General features: G+C 37.5%; 1 protein-coding gene and 1 long non-coding RNA gene across 3 annotated transcripts in view; one reads left to right on the top strand and one right to left on the bottom strand.

Annotated features, from left to right (window-relative positions):
- LOC309383847 overlaps positions 1–17911 on the top strand; it is a 381089-nt gene that overhangs the window by 2394 nt on the left and 360784 nt on the right. The window lies entirely within an intron of this gene.
- The window catches only part of BSN (bassoon presynaptic cytomatrix protein), a 218626-nt gene that overhangs the window by 157548 nt on the left and 43167 nt on the right, over positions 1–17911 (bottom strand). The window lies entirely within an intron of this gene.

The following is a 17911-nucleotide window of genomic DNA, read 5'->3' as shown; positions in this document are numbered from 1 at the left end:
TACAAGAATGATTTGGGCTTATCTACTGTGGCCCATTGGGCTTGCTTATCTTACTTCGAAAGATACTTTGGCAAAGGCAGAACTACATCAGCAGCAATGTACAAAAATCACATTATTTGGGTCTAGTGCAACCACTTTCTGCCTTTAGATTCCTAAAATCATGAACGATTGTAAGCTAGCAATCTTTCTGAGGCAAATAGTTGTGATATTTTTTTCAGTTGGCTGTGCACTCAGTATAGAAATCAAGGCACATCTTCACTCAATAAACCCCCTAGATACAAAAAGAAGACGGTGGCATGTTTTGGCTAAGCAGTAATGAATGAATTGTCTTCCCCCATGAGGAATATACCAATGACATAGCAATAATCTGAATCAAGTTAATTAAAGAGGCTGCTTAGGAGCCACAAATCTGTTGATTCTTGCAATTCCCAAGATAAAACGTGGCTTTATGAGTGTTAATATGCAACATAGTTAAATAATCACAATTATTTATAAACTGGTGGGTTTCTTTTCCCTGAGCAAGCACTTGTAGTCTAAAAATCTGTATGATAATAAAATTTGCAAAATGGCAAAAGAATAACTGAGAACATTACAGTTAATAGAGATAGTTGGGAAAGTGGCAAAAGGTTCACATCTCCTCCATGTTTAAAACATAACAAGTCTAAACCCATCCTTACCCTCACATCCTTTTATTTTCTCTGATCTAATCCTGTTAGTTTCTCAGCCCATTCAGGCCTTCTTTCTATCACAACTGGAGTATGCTCACCATATAGTTAAGCTCCACTTCACTTTTAGAAGCTAAATAGGGCACACAAAATGACTCGGTTACACATATGTCAAATAGATCTATCTATACAATCACACTCAAACTGCATTCAGTGTTGCCTTCACTATTAAGAAATGTGCACTTGTTTGAAAACAGATCTAATCCATACAATTAAATTATGTCTGTTTGATACTTTGCAACCTTCAATGGGGCAAAATGGTGTGTCGTAGAACAATATGGTTTGAATCAATGTACCTCAAACCTAATTTACAGAATGCACCCAAAATATGAGATCCATGAGTCCTGTGGGATTGAAATTTGGCATAGTTGTGGCCAGTTCAGAGCCACCATACTTGATGGTTTCATGGCATAAAGAGGGCATATCTTCACTCTCTTTGATCCCTGTGCCCAATCAATTGGTGACAAGGCTCAACAGGCGAGCAGCCATTGGCTGCTTTTGAACCAAAACTGAAATTCAAAATCTCTTAATAGTGTTGGCCCATGAAGGAACAATGAGGGAATGATTTGTCTGCTGGCAAAGTAGAGTTGATTGGGAGGTGCTGAGTGTGCCCTCTTCCTTCCGGGAGGAAGGGAGCCCTTGAGAACATGGTTGAATTGGAGAAGGGGAATTTCCTTCATGGATTACTTTGTTCCCCCTCCACACAACAAAATGATCAGTTCTACAGATCAGCCAAATGGGAGGAGGAGAAATTAGAGGAGGCGGCTTCAGTGGGGCTCCCATGAGGGTGCCTGCTTATATTATATGTGGAAAGAGAAAGTATGAGGGAGAATGTGATCAGCTAAGGCTGGTTAGGTGTCACTGGGACACACCAGAATGTCTTTGATACAGAGATACAGCTTTCCTTGTGGTCTGTTGCTCCCTTTGTTCCCCCTCACTTTAGCAATGTAGGGGGCAGTACCATTTGTTAGCCGAACAGGACAAGGAACAAGCTTCACTGGGGCTCTTCTGAGGATCGTGAGGGAAGGAGAAATGGTGCAAGCCTATATTATATGGGGACAAATAACCTAACATGTTGTCTAGTTATCTATAAGGCTGATCAGAATCCATAGAAGTGCTTGTGAGATCGTAACTTTAAAACGCAATACAAGAAAGTGACACACAACCACCTCACCAGATTCTCCCACTACCCACTGTTTCCTTTTTTTTTAATAGTGATGATCCCATGGGCAAGAAGTTTTCTGGAGACTCCACAAACTCTTGACACTCTACCCCCCTCCAGTTCTCTTCTCCCAATTCTGATTTTCAAACACACTTTCCTGTTTGTTCTCTTGCTCTCTAGTGAGCCACAGTGGCACAGTGGTTAGAGTGCAGTACTGCAGGCTACTTCTGCTGCCTGCAATTTGGCAGTTCAAATCTCACCAGGCTCAAGGTTGACTCAGCCGTCCATCCTTCCAAGGTGGGTAAAATGAGGACCCAAATTGTTAGCGGCAATATGCTGACTCTGTAAACTGCCTCAAGAGGGATGTAAAGTGATATATAAGTCTAAGTGCTATTGCTATTGCTGCACTGGCATGGAGTATGCTACAGAACAAAGCTGTAGTTATGGCTGGCTCCTCATTTTTCTACAAGGTCTGCTTCTCAGAGACATGTGTGATTTTGAGTTTGAAAGAGACACTTTTGGATTCTGGACCTACTGAGCTAGTCTTAACAGCATCTACTTTATTGTATTGCATTTTAATGTTATGATCAGTAGACATAAGCATGGTTTTCTATTCTGCTCGGCTTTATATATAGCTAGAGAATCCATGACCTTGTTTGTTTGTTTGTTTATTTAATTTATAAACCGCCCCCTCTCCCCGAAGGGATTTGGGGCGGTGTACAGACAATAAATATACAATAGAACAACAAGGCAAAACACAAAACCCAGACAAACCATCTTAAACACACAGTCCGTACGATAACCAAACTAACGATAGTTAAAATAGTTCCAATTAAAACCAATTAAAAAACCCCAGAATTTAAAATTTTTAAATGCCATCCAGGAAGGTCAGGATTAAATTATACTATATTTCTAATTACAATTACAATTGGGCCAGGCCAGCTAATTTGAACAAGTGGGTCTTGAGTTTCTTACGGAAGGAGCGGAGATCAACAGTAGTTCTAATATCGGGGGAGAGGTCATTCCAGAGGGTTGGGCCCATCACAGAGAAGGCCCTACTCCTGGGCACCGCCCGCCCGCATTGCTTAGCGGACGGTACCCGGAGGAGTCCCTGTTAGATCATTCTCCCCTCCCTATAATATAGGCTTCCATGATTTGTCCATGGTTGTTAAAGGAAACAGATGCAAGAAGCATTTTATTAAAAGTCTTAACCAGCCTGTTGTAATGCAAGTTATTTAGCCTATTTCTTTGGATGCAGAAATCTTTTATCTTTGTTGTTTTTTCAAAAAAATATTGGAGACTACAAAATCATATAAACAAAATGATTCAACAAGGAGGTCACAGTCTAATTCCATAGCTACCCATCAAGTTAAGATACCAGGTGACAGTGTTCAGAAAGATCACTGCCTGAGAATTACAGCCAGTCAGAACAGGTTATGTTTGTTCTATGGTTTCAGTATGAGAACAAATATTATTCCTATGAACAGTTAGACATCTGTGAGCTAATTTGTCTTCATTTGGTGAGTAAATTGTTTCTTTTATCCTATTAGAATAATTACAATTATTCAAGAAATAGAAATAAGAACAAAAGGCGGAGCAGGCATGCTTATTATTTCTATCCCCTCAAGACCACTTGATATAGGCAAAACCAAAACATCCCCCATGATTTACATTGTACAGTCACACATATGTGCATTGTAAGCACTTGCTATGCAGTTGGCACCCCCCAGTATACACCAGTCTCTGAAACAGGATCTTATCTGCCAGACTTCCCATCTTACTGACCTAGCAGCTAGTAATGGTTTTACCTAGCAAGAAAGCTGCAAACACTCTTCCAAGGCAGCAGCACCAAGGAAGATGTTCCTGCTGAAAGTAGTGTCAAGCACTAGATTGCAATCCATCTGTGCAACCCCCATCCCTTAATCTAGCTTTACCTGGTAAACATGCAGTTTGTCTGCATTACAAAAAACAGATGGAGGAGGGGAGATTGGTGCAGAAAATAGGGTGGGTAAAGGAGAAACACCCACATCCCACCTGCTCTTTCTTTCAGAACTGGTTCTTCACAAACCAGTTTCTTTTGTATCATTTTTAAAAAACAAGGAGGACACTGAAAATTATGTTGCCCTTAAAGTAAACCTTCATACTTCAGAGGAGTCCTATTTTTGTACTGGTATGTTCACATTTCGAGATTATGGTTTTTTTAATGGCCAGTCCACTCCTATGAATGTTTGCTTGAAACAAAGGGCCATTGAAATCAGTAGGTTTGCTTCCAAAATAGGGTTACAAGATTGTTGGCAAAAGGAAGACATATCTTCTTTTTTCTTCGTAAGTTCTCCATTTGACAGTCACAGCCTTACAATCAAATAGTGTCAGGCATTTTTAGTATCTCTTTTTAAAGCAGTTTTCCCCCAGGGCAGCACTTTTCTAATAAGTGCTAACTCAAGTTAACAAGCTCTGCTCTATAACCTTAATCAGTTGATTAGGACCTTCTCACTGCTGCCTGAAACTGACCAGACCTTAATCAGGTACATACTGAAGGCTTTTGCCTCCTACTTTAGCACATTCCTGTGACTGAAAAACCGACTTTCTGATGAGCTACAGCAACAGTCTCAAATAACCTTATTGCAGAGTTCATGTAAAATTTAAACAAATTTTGAATTACAATCAAGGCAATTGATTTAAAGCAATTACAAATATTTTTGTACTATTTAACATGAAAAGGAGACTGCTCGATCAAAAAGACTGCTATTTTTACTCCATTGACAAAATATCATTCTTACTAACCTTTAGTTTTTTACATATAGATGAATTCTTCACTGATATAGACTATTCTTTAAAGTAAAATTAGTCACAACATATTCCCAGTAATTTTGAAGATCTAGTTTCTTGCTGAAGCATGTTTATTCTCTAACAAATAAAATATGGAGGGAGTGAGGGAGAAGGAGACATCTATGTAAAAAGTCCCCTTCCTTACAGAAACTGCTGCAAATTCAGGCCTTCCAATCCAGTTGCTATTTAGACCAACTCTTTGAGTTCATCAAGAAATAGTCTTGTGATTTGATGCCTCACAGTTTTCCTGTTTAGCTGTCCCATGTTCATAGCTCTGGGAAAAGATTAAAAGGTCTGAGCATGTGCATTTGTTTATTGATATTTCTCTCTTTGCAAGTAAGAAATGTGAGGATATTGTTCCACAGTTCAGTCTTTGAAATCAGCACAAAGGCATTTTAGCTACGTTTGCTTTGGAAACTTCTTTTTATTTTACTATCTTAACAAACAACACAATCACCTTGAAAGAATATAAGTCATTTTAGTCAAGACAACAGTGTTGAGGTGTTTTCGGTATTTTGGGAATGAGCCAAGGGATAGGCACCTGAATGAGCAAGAGCCTTTGGGACTCTGAAAATCATTCTCTTTCGCAAAATTCAAATAACAACTTGGGAGAAAAGAGGTTGGCCTGAAGGCAACAAGAATCACTGGTGCTCAAAATTGTTTTCATTCACTGGTCCCCTAGGCCTGGAGTAAAGCAAGCCTATAAAGACATTGGATTTTTGTACATGATGATAGCGGGGAGAACTTAGCTGAAGCATGTAGCAGTAAAGTATGCCATTCACCATAAATGAAAATAACAAAGCCTGTAAAAATATTACACAGAATAATGTAATTGACCATGCTTCTATAAATCCTATTACTTGCATGCAATACAAAATTGGGACATCCTTTTATAATCAGTTTTGTTGTTTTGCTGTTTGTAAACATGCTTGCCAAAAAGGAATGCTGAAGATAGTTTGGAAACTCCTCATAAGAAACTATGTTACATCTAAGGATTTGAATATTCTGTCTACATCACTATTCTGTGTTAAACTGAGGTCCGAGCTGACCTCAGTGTAATGAGAACTGTATGCCTTGCTATTTACTTGTAAGGCCAGCTTTCTACGCATAATGTAAATACTTCCATTTTCTCTCAGGAAACTTTGACCTACTTTTAACTTGCACTACTATAATTCATAAATGATGCATTTGCACTTCTTGTCATTACAGCCTTCCTAGATAATGTAGGTGAAGACACTCTTCTAAGCTGCTAAGGCCAGATGCAATTTTCAACTCACAGGCATCCATGTCGGATGGTACAAAGGGGCAAGTGAAGATAATATAAATATAGCAGAATGGTGAAGAACATTGCAAAACAATAAAGTACCTATCCCCAGTTCCTATCCAATCTTGCAACGTCACCAAAATACATGGGAAAATAGATAGTGAAACTTAGAGAATTTTCAATACAATACAATACAATAGCAGAGTTGGAAGGGACCTTGGAGGTCTTCTAGTCCAACCCCCTGCCTAGGCAGGAAACCCTATACCGTTTCAGACAAATGGCTATCCAACATCTTCTTAAAGACTTCCAGTGTTGGGGCATTCACAACTTCTGGAGGCAAGCTTTTCCACTGATTAATTGTTCTAACTGTCAGGAAGTTTCTCTTCAGTTCTGAGTTGCTTCTCTCCTTGATTAGTTTCCCCCATCAAGCTTCCATTTTGGATTAAGAGATTTAATTGGGGGGGGGGGGAGAAGAGTGCTTTCCCAAATGTGCACAAGACCTTTGATAAAATTATAAAGCAATATCTAAAAAGAGAGTATTCATCAGTGTAACATAAACCCTCAGCAAAACATAAGAATGTGTTTCTCTATTCCCAAACAGCAGTCAGTGGTCAGAAATTATGGGAGCTACCATATAACTTTTGGAGAGCTACAAGCTTCCTGTCTCTCACCTAGAACTTTTTAAACTTGTAAAATCTAAAAATCCTATCCATCTGACAAGTGCAAAGAATGAGTAGGTAGACTGAGAGTTAGTTTTCCTCGCTACAGTGACATTTGCGTTCTCAGAGACCTATCCAAATTCACATCATTTATTAAAATGCTCTAAATCAGGAGTGTCAAACTCACAGCCTGCGGGCCGGATATGTCATGTGCTGGCCACAACCATCCCCATTTTGGCGAAGAGGGAAAAAGTTGCACTATGTCACATGATGACAACCTGTTGTCGGGATTTTCACACCCCTGTTCTATATGGTTTTGCTGCTGGGTGATTAGAGTTGAATTTTGGTTATGTTATTTATTTGTTCATTCTATTTGGAGACTGCCTGACTCCCAAGAGAATCTGGGTGGCTTCCAACACACATACAAAGAGAAAGAAAACCAAACAGTTAAAAAAGCATATGTGTTTGGAAGAGTTAAACAATCAAACATTCTAAAAACCAGCAAAAAGTAACCAAAACCTGGCAATCATCTTATCCCAGCCTGGGTGTAGAGCCATATTTTTAATTATTTCCAAAGTAGCTGGAGTATGAGAGCCCTACAAATCTCTAGAATTAGGATAAAAAAGAAGTGCAAAAAAAGGCAAATAAACTGTCATTTATCTAGTAAATAAGTGTGTAAATAAATTTTAGCGACACTTAGCAAAATACATTTAGATACTACTTATGTAATTTTATATTGCTTTTAAAAGGCAATATTTCTTATAAGTATTCTGGTAAAATTCCATTTCATAAAAAAGGGCATACAAAACAGGGAAGAGACTTTTCTGTAAAGGTATCATTAAAATATATTTTTTCTTTGCCATTCTTAAACTAAACCAGATAAGGCCACAGTGATCGTAAATCTGTTTAGATGTGACAGAATCATAAATGACGGAAACTGTACAAGTCCTCTTGGTATTATTTACTTGCTCAGTGGACAGCACTATATAACTCCTAAGAAGTGTGAAAATCTGTCCAGATAAACTGTCAAATTCCTTAAACCTGTTTGCTGCAGCATTGCATTTTCCCAGCACGATAACGCAGAGAACAGAAAGGCAAGAAGGATTAATTAACCCTTAAAACCCTTCCCAAACCATTCTCTGAAAAATTGCTGAATCCAGCCCCGCCCCGCTTCCACCAACTGATTGTAATTCTGGGCGTATCAATCTAACTTGGTAGTCAGTTCTCTTGATAAACCTTATGGTTGACTATCATCATCATGAAGCAAAATGTTTAAGTAGCGTTAATACCAAGAGCTAAATTCAAGTTAGTTTAAAAAGGACATTATTCTGAGGAAAGCAGAATTCATAAGCCATACATAGCATCACAGCTTTCCCTTTTGGGATATTAGTGTTATGCAAAAGAGAGCCATAAATAGAAAGTAAAAAAAAATAAATCTAGGCATGAAGTAAGAAAAAGAGAGGAAAAATAGCTACATCTAGTTTCTCTCAACACTGTTCACTATAACACTTCCTGTCTTCCTATCCTTGCACACAATCCTTGCCTCTACCACATTTATTATACTACTCTTTGTTTCCAAATTTCTCTCTTTTTTTTAGGATCTTATAGCAACTCATGATCATAATATTCTTGCTTTTGCCTTCCTTCTCAGTCCATTCACTTTTCCTTGATATCTTTGGCTTGTAATTCAGTTCTCATTCATTTATTCAAGTCATATTTATTCAACACCCATGCCTTGGTCATATCTCTTCTGGTTTTACAACACAAACTTAAGTACCCATTCTCATTGCCTTTCATTTATTTTTATGTTTTTTCTAACACATTCAACTCTCTATCCCATGTAACAAATGAAATGGAAGTATGTTCTTATTCATATCCATTTAACACCATTTAATTCTATTTTTCTTCTCTGTGTACAACTACACAGCTCTTTCATACATTAATTTTCAGATACATGCTCACTGCTGCATTATACAATCAACCTAACATTTGCTGCAAATAATTCAGAATCTCAACCAAAGCACTGTCTGTAAACAAACATCTAAATCTCCATCAGTACATCTTTACCTTCTCCATAGCATTTTTATGTTTTAATTCATAAATACATTAAACAGCCCAGATGAGATTATACATTCTTGTCTTATTCACTACTCTGGGTTGAATCACTTGCTAAGCATTCCATTTGTTCTCACTTGACTTCCAACATAAACCATTCTTATCACATTCAGTAAGTAACTTGCAACTCTTCATTTGTGCAAAACATTCCATAATTCAAATTCAATTTCTGGAAATGAACAAATGGTCAATAAACTTTCTTTTCCACATTCATACACTTGTCAATGAAAAAAAAAAGGCCTATGGTCATCTGGCTGACTGAACAGCACTTCCCTAATTTTGTTCACTACTATTTCTTTGTAACCCTTTGAAGAGAGTTCTGCTGCCAAGCCATTCCTAGACACACTTAATATTCTAATCTCCTTCACGTTTTTGCATTGATCCAGCTATCTTTGCATCAGTATAATGAAACAACAGCATTCTTCTAATTGTCAGACACAGATGAAGTCTTCATAGACACATTAAGCACAGCTACATCATAAGCAAACCACATTCATGCTTTAATGTTGTAACACTACTCCAGTTGCATTATCTGTCACTGCAGCGCAGCCTAAGCATTTTCCAGTGCTTTTTACAGAATTTATGACTTCCATTAATCCCCTCCCCCCCTTGGACACGAACTTCTATAGCATCTGTTTCTATGTTCCTGAATATTTCTATTTAAAGTCAAGAAATGGCTTAAAGTTACACTGGTTAATATTCTCCATCAAACTGGTATTTTACAGAATATTTCTGTAAAAATATTCTTTTTCTCCCACAATGAATACAACCTGTTCCTTGTTTCCATTCATTCTCTACTAACCAAATATCTGCTTTAATACATTTCTCCTATTCTGATTTTTTGCAGCAATCATTCCTTTACATTGTCTCATCCCAAGCATCTTTAACTTATCCTTTCAACAATCACTCTTTTTCATGCATCCATTATTGTAATTCCAAAGGCTTCTATGTCATTTTTCAACTCTCTTCAGTGGAATGTCCACATTTTTCTTTCCATTTATTCTGTTGTAATATTAACCAATATTTCAATTCTTTTCTATACAAAGCTGATTATTTCTCATTTTTGCTGTTATTCCTTTCACTTCTTCGCATGTTCCTTTGACACTATTAAAAATGGTGTGTTCTACATTCAGATTCCTTTATATGATTATTTCAGTCTTTCACTATGAAAAGATTGAGTGATGCTTAGATTTATACTTCTTTCTTTCCTATATGCATGTATTAACAAATATGGCTAAATTATGTTTTTATGAAATGAACACATCTTTCTCTAAGCAGGTTCCAGTAAACAATCTCCATTCTAATTCATTCATGAATCTTCAAGTGGCCCAGTAAGTTTTCCCATATGTTCTGGTCTCATATCCATCAACCGATTAATTAACAAATCAGTATTTATCTTGCAAATCATATTCATTCAGAATTTGCACAACTGAGCTGAAATCATATCTGATTTTTTTTTCATTGTAACTATTAACTGGAGCATTTCACTAACTTCAAAGCATGAATTCTGAGACTTTTACAGGCTGAGCTGTGGTGGTGCAGTGGTTAGAATGCAGTACAGCAGCTACTTCTGCTGACTGCCAGCTACCTGCAATTTGGCAGATCGAATCTCACCAGGCTCAAGGTTGACTCAGCCTTCCATCCTTCTGAGGTCGGTAAAATGAGGAGCCAGATTGTTGGAGGAAAAATGCTGATTCTGTAAACTGCTCAGAGAGGACTGTAAAACACTGTGAAGTGGTATCTAAGTGCTATTGCTATTGACAAGAATCTAGAGCATAACATTATGTTAGTAATTTTATTAATATCACTTATTATTATGCAAGTTAGTTTCTATTATGCATTTTAGTATTTTCATTCTTAAATAAGTTTACATCTTCACTCAAGAAGATGAGAATACCTTCATTCATTTTTATTATGTCTTTTCTTTTTCATTTAGTTTCAGAAACACACATCAGATCTATCTTCTCTCTTCTCCTTCCCTCTTCACTATTTTCCTTCCTTCATTTCTCCCTCCCTCCCTCCCTTCCTTCATCACAATTTTCCATATGCCCATCATGTTTCACTCATGCCTATCATTTATCCATACATTCAGGTATTTTTCTCCAAATATTTTTCAAAAATAGGTTAGGTTAGAAAGTTAGGTTACCAGCTTTAGTTATACCTGCGCCTTATGAACAATTCTAATAGTGTGGACTGGCCAGTTCTGACATTTTGGGTCCATGAGTCTGGGATGAGGGATGGCATGCATTATTCCCAGCATAAGTTGGGAAGGGTGTGGAGGGGTGCCTAATAGATGCTGCAAAGCTTGGGGAAGGCGTGCAGAGGACTGTGGGTTAGGGAGGGTCCATAGGGTTGGAGAAGAGTTTCTGTGAGTCAGGAAAGACATACCAGAGGCCGCACAGATTAGGAAAATAATGTGGTGGATTTTGGGGGAGTGCATGGGGGTGTGGCATGGAGCGGGAAGAGTGCACAAGGTTCCTTCCTCCTTGTCTCCTCCCCCCTCCCTCCCTTCTTTTTCCATCAGGCAGGCAAGTAGCTGCTGCTGGGTAGGGGAGGGATTGCAAGACTGGCTGGGAAACTGAAAATGAAGATCAGGTGGTGACCAAAGCAGTAGCCCAGCAGCGTAACAGCAGTCCTGAAGTAGCAACAAGTTCCCCAAATTTCATTTCTTTTGGAGTCATGGGTCCTGGATTTTGGATACATTCTGTAAATTAGTTTTTTTTAAGGTACCTTAGTTCAAAAATTATTGGTCTACTGTTTCATCACGTTAAATAATTTTAGTAGTATTTAGATTATGTGCAAGCATCATGAAATATAAGGGGTCTTCTCCTTATTCATTCATTTAAAAATATTAACTAACAGGTTCATTCAGTGATGCTGACTGTGGAAAATAACTAATGTAAGAAATATAAATGATTAAAGTGTCCCACCTCTGACAATTCTGACAATATCCCTTAGTCACTTGGACTAAGTGATCATGTACATTTGATTGCCACATATAATTACATTTCAGTCACAGCGGATATTGATTTTACATAATTCCAGAACAACAGTGCCTCAGAAATAGAAAAGCCATCGCTATATATTTCACCCATCTGTTCTACATCGGCATTTTAATAAACTGTTTCATTTTCCTTAGCAGTTGTTGCTTTTTTTACAAAGGGAATTTTTCACTAGTAGGGCTTTGCATTTATTTCATGTAACTATAGTTTTATAATATCTATTCAATTTAAATGTATTTTTAAATTGTATTTCAATTTATTTTTCTCAGGATATTTGGCCTAAGCACTGAACTCAACAGATCTTAATGTATAGCAGGCATATATAATATTATACTATACAGGGCCATCAAAAGTTTATCAAGGCGCTATTGAAGACTATTTATTATTTCAGGCACTAATGGTTCATTTGTTTAGGCAATTATTAAAGAAACATTCATCTTAAACATATTCATTCATCTTAAATGTTTTCAGTGACTTCCAGAGATCAGTGTCAACTACAATAGAAGAGCATTCGCAAATTGGAAAATAAATTAGATTAAAAATAATAAGAGTTTAAAAAGGCATTTGATCAACTGTTAAACACATGTGCACATGTATGTTTGTGTTATGTATATATCCAGTAGTGGAATCCTCCCGGTTTAACAACCAGTTTGGTGATCACATGCTTCGCAAACACTCCGCACGTGCCCAAGTCTGACACATGCTCTGCGCTCATCATGTTTGAACAAAACTTACCTTCCATGTTACTTCTGGGGAGTAACACAGCTGAGGTGCGGCAATCCGCTCTGCTGTGCAAATCAGCTGAGAGGATATAGGTAAGTAAAGCTCATAGGCGGGTGGGCGGGCCAACCTGATCATCGGAGAGAACCGGTTCACTCCCCAGCTGATCATCGGAGCTACCGGTTCACCCGAACTGGTCTGAGTCGGCTGAATCCCACTGCTGTATATATCCAGCAAAGTTGTTTTTGTCCCAATACTTCAGTGGTGGGATACGACCGGTACGCCCCAGTACGGGCGTACCGGTGCCTGCTGGGAGCACCAGGTACCGTTCCGGTACAATGCTTGAGGGCCCGCCCGCCCACGTTCCTTACCTGTATTTGAGCTGTTCAGGGCTTCCGCACACACACATGGAGCTTACAGCACCTGTGCGATGTTCCACCGAGCAGCTGGAGCATCGCAGAGCATCGTGGGTGGTAAGTACACATGTGCGCACTGCACGCATTTATGTGGTGGACGCCCGGCCCTGTTGCACCATACTGGTTGCACTGGGATCTGGAACCCACCACTGCAATACTTTAACTTGTATTAGAACTAAATACATTCCTCTTCATGAACAATCTTCTTACAAATATATTTCTGTATGTAATATAGATCTCAAAAATTTTTAAGCAGAAGAAGAGTTAGGCCTGGCTAGATTTTGTTTCAATTAAGGAAAAGCTATTAACCTCTGTCCCAGCTGCTTGTCTAGGCCTTCTCTGAAAGTAAAAAGCCTGCCATTTTTAAAATTCCCAGAGAGTTTTCTATGTGCTTGCTGCCTGTGCCTTTTTCAAGGGTTAGAGTCCAACAACTCTGCAGTGGAAAATATGGCATATTCTCATTAAGTGCCCTTTTTCTCCCGGGACACACCCAGAAATGCAATCATTTGCAAAAAGGCCAGAAAGCAGAAAGCCGCCTTCTGCATTTTTACACACTATTCCTATACTACTGTATAGCCTTTAGAATTACTTCTCTCAGGTGGTATCTTTGAAAAACTTTGATGTTTTCTCTAAAGTTAAATCATGTAAAAATGACAGAAACGTCTGCTTTTTCAGGAAAAGGTGTCAACTATTTGCTTGGAAATGACTATTAAATGGGGGGGGAGGGGAGTTTTGCTGCTGATTCTCGAAACCATGACTGATGCAAGCAGGGTCTGCAGAACTCTGATAAGAACATTAGAGGTGTCTGAACAATCAAGACTTTACAGATTTCCTATTGTTGTTGGTGTGAGTGTGTGTGTGTGTGTGTGTGTGCTTTCAAACAGAATACTATTAATCATTTCCAAAACAAGTGGAAAAAAACTCTCCATATCAGAACAGGGTAATATTAGTCTTTACTGCCATAATGATCTGCATATCTTGCTATGTATTTACACAGATTTGGCTGACAAAAAAATGCCACATTATTTGTACAGCTAGGAATGACTTCTCCAAATCTATGTACTGGATGCATCACAACTGCAGACCCAACAGTTTCCTCCGTAGTGCAGAATAGAGGTCCACTCGTTCCCTTCTCTATTTTGATTCTGTTACGGACATAAAAGGATTAAACATGCTACTGTACCTGAGACTGTCCATGCTGATTATGCAGAGGATTGTTTCCAGTGGTTGTGGAACATTCTGCATTTTTAAAAAATATATAGGTATAAAAATGTCAATTTGTGTTATTACGTCCTCTGCGCTTTTAACTGGGGCTGGTTGTTTGTATCTCTCTTTCCCAGCTTTTGCCTAACTTTTATTCCATTTTGCCAGCTAACACTTGTGGATCTTTAAAGTGCTTGCTGATGTCTAATAAACAAAAATATAGGTAGTCCTCAACTTAACAACAGTTCGTTTAGTCACCGTTCAAAGTTACAACAGCACTGAAAAAAAGTGGTTTATGAATGTTTTTCACCCTTACGACCATTGCAGCAGCTTCATGGTCACATGAGCAAAATTTGGATGCTTGGCAACTGATTCATATTTATGGCGGTTGCAGGGTCCCAGAGTCATGTGGTCTCCTTTTGCAACCTTCTGACAACTAAAATCAGTGGGGAAACTAGGTTCACTTAACAACTGTGTTACTAACTGAACAGCTGCAGTGATTCACTTAACAACGGTGGAAAGAAAGGTCATAAGATGGGGCAAAATTCACTTAACAGCTCGCTTAGCAACAGAAATTTGGGACTAATGGTGGCCATAGATCAAAGGATGACTTGAATTTTTTTCAAGTTGTACTATATCAGGGGTGTCCAAACTTGGACACCCCTGTACTAAATGGTGGGCTCTGATCTGGCCATAGGCATTGACTGGATTGTGTTAGGCGTAAACTAAAGTGGAAATGACCCACAGTCATTTTCCAACACACTGCAGGTTAATTTCTTTAACCCTTTGTACATTTTTAAAATTCTGGTTGCTTAAAATAGCCTTTCTGTGACCTCAGATGACACAACAATTATAAAAGTACCATCAGGAATGGAAATGTAAGATGAACTAACCATGCACCATTGCAGCAGAAAAATACTGGAGCTAAAACTTCATTCCTGGCAACTTTTCAAGGTGAGGTTCTTAGAAATGCGAAGTATTTTTTGGTTTATTTTTTGAAAGTACAAGTACGGTGGTCCCATGCTTTTTCTTCTTTTAATTAGCCTCCCAATGCAATAATTGGACAACAGGAAAGGTTTCTTCACTCTACCTGCTTTGGGCCTAAAATACATGCTCCCTTGAATGCAGAAAAATCAGAATGGCATAGATTTAAAAAAAAAATCCTGCCCCTTTTATTACTTAGGGCAATGTATGTTAAAATAAAATAGAATACTTCAAAATAAAAAATACATGCAAACTTCTAAAAATAGCAGCAGCTCTAAAAAAAATAACCCCTATACAGTCTTAACACTGGTCCCCAATTAAAATTAATCAGAGCATTTTAAAGCTAGAGATCTGCCATGAGGGAACACAGAGAAGGTTACCTGATCATTATTTTAAAGACCAAACCAGTAACAAGTGCAAATAGATGTTCCAACTGGTGATTTATATGTGTATAAGGCTAAGTTTACACTTCCAGTTTAAATTCCTTTCCTATGAATTATCCACCCAGAACTGACATTGTCAATGAGCAATATGCCATAATCCCTGGATAGTTGTCCCAATAGGTGCCAGATGTTGCTCACACTTTAATTGCCTCTAATGTGTCATTTTGCTGTCTGGTCACTGAGATTAGAGAGAGATCTTCTTAGACAGCTTTAGAGTCAATTTGAATTTTCACTAAACAGAATAATTACATATAATCTGCAATCTTGAGAGCTAGTTTAGTGTAGTGTAGTGGTTAAAGTGTTGGCCTAGAAACCAGTGGCTGGGAATTCTAGTCTCACTTCAGGTATGAAAAACTAGCTGTGGGTTAGAGTTAGGGCTAAGGTTACTCCCTCACCTCATAGGAGTGTTGTTGTGGGCAAAATAGGAAGAGGAAGTACCATTGATAAGTTTGCAACCTTGAGTTATATATGAAAAAAGGCAGAATAAACATCTTTTAAAAACTCTTTATAATTCTAATCTGTTTCACGCTTATCTTGGATTGCAGGTTATTTATGAAAAGATTCAGTAGTACTATCTACCACCCATTGTTACAAGGGTTCTATTCTTTGCTTTTTAATAACTTACTAATAAAACTGGATTTCATGGTCTTGCTCTGGGTCTCTGAAATTAAAATAATATTTGCCCAACTAAAATATCCCTTTTAATGAACAAGTTTGTCCTTGTGGCTGTACAATCATTCACGAATAGTTCTGCCCTTGTGACTGTACAACCACTGAAATAGTTTTATACCTTATCCTATGTGTTTATAGTTATATGTGCATGAACTTTATTTTATCTTTTTTGCTGCCTTTCCCTGGATGTTTAAATGATTTGTATGTTTCCTACCTTTTATCCGATAAGTAGCTTTGTATTAGTGGTAAGGTAGCTAGATTCTCTGTGCCTGCAATAAATCCTCACAAAAGATTATTACGGATTTTCCTGTTATCTGAAAGTAAGTTATATACTCTCTGTCTGCACTTCATGCATTTATACACTGGGAATTATGTTGCTGCTCTGAAACCAAAATAGTTATTTATAAATTGGTTGGGAATGGTGAGAATTGCAGCCCATCATAGTCTAAGCAAAGCTTCCTAGAAAAGAAGAATATTTTCTTAGTCTATGATTTTAAGATTATTTGAATTAGCAATTGTGTCAATAGTTTATTTTAAAATCCAAAAAAGTGTCTATTCCATATAACATGATGCTGTTTTCTCAGCAGGTTTAAAAACTCTATTTTAAATAGAGCTATATATAAATTTATCAACAATTTACATTAAAGATTTAGCCACTAGTTTATTTAATTCTTCTATAGAGGGATGGGATTAAACCATAATTTTGAGGGGGTGGAATATTCAGTAATTATACTTTAACAAAACATTCAGTAAAGCAGTTTTGTGGGAATTTAAATCATTTAGTCTATTTGAAAATAAGCAAGCAACAGAACTTAGAAACTTTGTAATTTTAGAAATGAAATATAGAGGAAACTAAAGAGAAAGAAGGAAGGAAAAAAGTAGGAATAAGTCTGCTTGTGTGAAATCTGCAATATGGCAAACAATGTTATGACATTTGAGAAAAATCCAGGATATATTTTTTTTAGGAATGGAATCAGAAACTAGTTATGACACCAATGCAACAATGTTTGGTTATATGGATATAATATTTGCAATAGGTTTTAAACAAGAAGTGAAAGATGTAAAAGAGAATATTTTGGAAGACCATCAATATAAAGGGGATAAATATTGCCTGATAAAGAAATACCGAAATATAAAGACATTTTGGACTATAAGACAGAGATGACAGTCAACATGGAATTACAATTCAGAAACCCAGAGGAATATTACTTATTTGGTTATTATTACACCCTTGGACATTTCTGCCCAATATGAAGTTCAGATCTGATGTTGTTTCCCTCCCTCCACCCTCCTCACAGGAAAGAAAAGTTTTGAATAAATACTTGGAGTTACAAATGATAAAGTGTTTGCAGAAATCAAAGAAATTAAAAACCCTTTCATGATGGAGAAAAAAAACCCTCAAGGACTTTATGAGGATTCAGGAATAGTATTGATTACATGAACATACTGAAACCATTTTATTTCTGAGCAAATAAAAGTAAGACTAAACTTTTAAGTAAAAAAAATATTAAACATGTAAAGTTATTTTCTGCAGCAATGTAGGATAGAACCAAACTTCAGCATTTATTTGGAAATCTAGTAATGCATACCGCCCCAGCATTTTTAGCAATCTCTTAGCAGACATTTGGTGGAGAGTATAGAGTTTCAGTAAATGGAGCCACTGGATTCCATACAACCATCGTTAAAGAAGCTGCCTGTGACTGCGTGTCACCTGAAT

The sequence above is a fragment of the Natrix helvetica genome (assembly GCF_964273705.1).
Source record: "Natrix helvetica genome assembly, chromosome: 1".
Taxonomy (NCBI): domain Eukaryota; kingdom Metazoa; phylum Chordata; class Lepidosauria; order Squamata; family Natricidae; genus Natrix; species Natrix helvetica.
The sequence above is the reverse complement of the archived record's forward strand: the minus strand, read 5'-3'. Positions and strand labels throughout refer to the sequence as shown.